The sequence below is a fragment of the Coffea arabica genome, chromosome 3c (assembly GCF_036785885.1).
Source record: "Coffea arabica cultivar ET-39 chromosome 3c, Coffea Arabica ET-39 HiFi, whole genome shotgun sequence".
Classification (NCBI taxonomy): Eukaryota; Viridiplantae; Streptophyta; class Magnoliopsida; order Gentianales; family Rubiaceae; genus Coffea; species Coffea arabica.
Window position 1 is genome coordinate 19,836,484 of NC_092314.1, and position 2,657 is coordinate 19,839,140.

Here is a 2,657-nt window from a genome sequence, read left to right on the forward strand (position 1 = left end):
TAGGAACTTTTAGTACTTTCAAAGAGGTTTCCAATAGTACCAAGTTTTCCAATTTTGGGCTTGTAGAGAGTAAGATATGATTTTTCAAAGATTACTTGTTAAATCTGGAATTTTCTAACTTAAAGGAAACTAAGGGGATTCGAACTCTTCATTTCTTTCAATATCATTTGATTGTTTTACATTTGAATCCAGAGATGGAAATCAGATTTGTCTTGTGTTTCAAAACCCCACTTTTGAACCTCGAGTTACACGAATTCTTAGGCTCGTCTCCGCGTTAATTTCTTAGATTGTACTAGCGTACAATCTTCATTGAAAACTAGAGAATTCGTAGCGATATTGAGTGGTACTTGAATTATTGTTTGCTCAGGCAATCGAGGAGATCTCCAAGAGGAACTCGGAGCGGACGCCTAAAACGCTTGTTTGAGACCTATTGCGCTTGTTTGACTAGGTGAGTGTTCCATATAGGAATACGTAATGGAATAAGTCTAGGACATACTCATTTCATGATTTCTAAGTGTTAAGTACTATGTGTTAAATATTTACCATACCCATGCTTGAAAATGCTCGAATAACATGACTTGGTATGCTATGGTTGCATACGTCGTCGGAGTGAATCTCCTCGACTCTCACATGGTAAAAATGGGATAACGGCCAATGATGGCCTATTAATATGGCAAATGCCTGCCAAATAACCATCATTACTCAACCGTTAACCGCCAACCGTTAACCGTTAACCGTGAACCGTTTACCAACCCACATGACTACCTGATTACTTGACTATTTGCTCACATGATTTCTAATCTATATGATTATTCGATATCCGTGAATTACATGCTCCCATGAAATCAACTTGTATTGCTTACGTGCTTACGTGCTAAGTATCCACTTGGTTACTTGATTATCATGAATCACATGTTATATGAAGTTGTCCATCATTGTTAGGCGAGTGTGTACTTTACCTCACTCGACCTATTCAAATGATGAATTTTACTTTTTGTCGAATTACTTGATTACCTGTGCATGTTGTAAGCTATAAGCTGAACTTGGGCCCTGCCTCGGTTACTGACCTACTCGAGTCAGGACTGGGCTCGGTCGGGTAGGTTGGAACCCTGGACAACCGTTTCGGTATACTCGAGTACTACCACTGGAGGGATAAGGTGATGGCCAATCAATCGAAGGAGTTACCGATCGGAGTTATAAGGGCGGGAAGTGGACCGAGTACTGTATCCTTTTGTGCTTGCTTTGCTATTAATAATGTTATTGCTCTCCTAATTGACATTTCTCGGGTAAGACTCCTCATGAGCATTAATCTCTGAGATGAAGCAATCCTTGTAATGTTCTTCTAGTCAGACGAGCCACTATTTGTTTGACTAAAAATTCATGAAAATATATTTATATGGTCATTCATTCCAAAAATACGTTAGTGATTTTAGATAATTTATGAGTTGTACTCATAGTAAAGTTACCAGCAAAAGTACTACTACTACATGTGTTTTCAAAGTAGCAATTACCCGAGTAATGATTATCACCTCATGATAACCTGCCATTGTGTAACCTCGAACCATGCATATGACATGCACAACTTTCTTGATTTGTTTGAACTGTTAGAGTGTCTTGGAATCTCACTGGGCTGTGTAGCTCATTCCACGTTGTGATTTTCTTTTACAGGATTTGAGACCAAAGGTGCTCGGAAGTAGTACTAGATTGTTTACTTTCATGAATGTAATTCGAGTTAAACATTGTAGTTTTGCCTTAGGTTGCCACTTGAAGCTGGAAAAGTGTAAACCCTGGATTTGTATGTGGCTTGTATGAATTTGTTACTTGGCTTGTAAGGATGTATTTGAATTGATGTTTTGTTTCTTGGGTTGTATTCGGGAAGATATTTTAAGAATCGACGTTGGCTATCTTAAGGCACTGTTATCTCTGAAGTTAATGTGATTCTAGAAACCGGCTTATTTGGAGGGAAACGATGTTGTAATAGATTAGGTTATACTTCGAAAGGATTTTTGCTAGCTTGCTTGCGCGAGTCCTGGCGAGAGCTAGGCAGACGGCCCGCCAACCCTCTGGTTCGCCTTAGGGGAAAGTGGGGTCGCCACACAAATCTTGCTTGGGAGACTATTTCCTAACTAAAATATCTCTTGAGATCTTGTAAACAAAGTGTGCAAAAGTCTCTCACTGGTTCAGAATCGTTTGTATTTAAATGGGACCAAAAATGGGTTTCAATAATGCTTCCAACGGATAGTAGGCAGATGAAGAGTCAGCTAGCCGTTGGGGCCGTCGGACGTCTGACAGATGAATCACCGTCCGATCCCATCGTCCGAAAATCAGCCAAATTGTCGTTCGGACGTCCGATGGGATATTATTGTCCGACAGCATCTGCGTCCATACGTCGTCAGAGAGTCATCAAAATTTTGCAGAATTTCTCGGACGTCCGATGCGATCGATGTGCGTCCGAAGCGTGCGTCCGATCCTCCTGGACGTCCGATGCTTCCTTACGAGCGTCCGACAGAGTTTCCTTCTTGATGTTCTTCATTCTTTCGGACGTCCGACAGCTTCCTTTAGGACGTCCGACATAAGTGCCCTGTTTTTGCTTCTTCTTTTGGTTGATTTTCTTTCCTTGACACCTTTGTACCTGATTCTCTTAAAAGCAAAACACT

The 2,657-nt window shown here is 40.7% G+C and overlaps 1 long non-coding RNA gene across 1 annotated transcript; it reads left to right on the forward strand.

Moving 5' to 3' along the window:
* The first annotated feature begins 318 nt into the window (after positions 1 to 318).
* Positions 319 to 2,012, forward strand: LOC140038082 (uncharacterized). The gene is made up of 2 exons (XR_011841893.1): positions 319 to 448; positions 1,669 to 2,012. It is a non-coding gene; the product is annotated as an uncharacterized lncRNA (long non-coding RNA).
* The last annotated feature ends 645 nt before the right edge of the window (positions 2,013 to 2,657 follow it).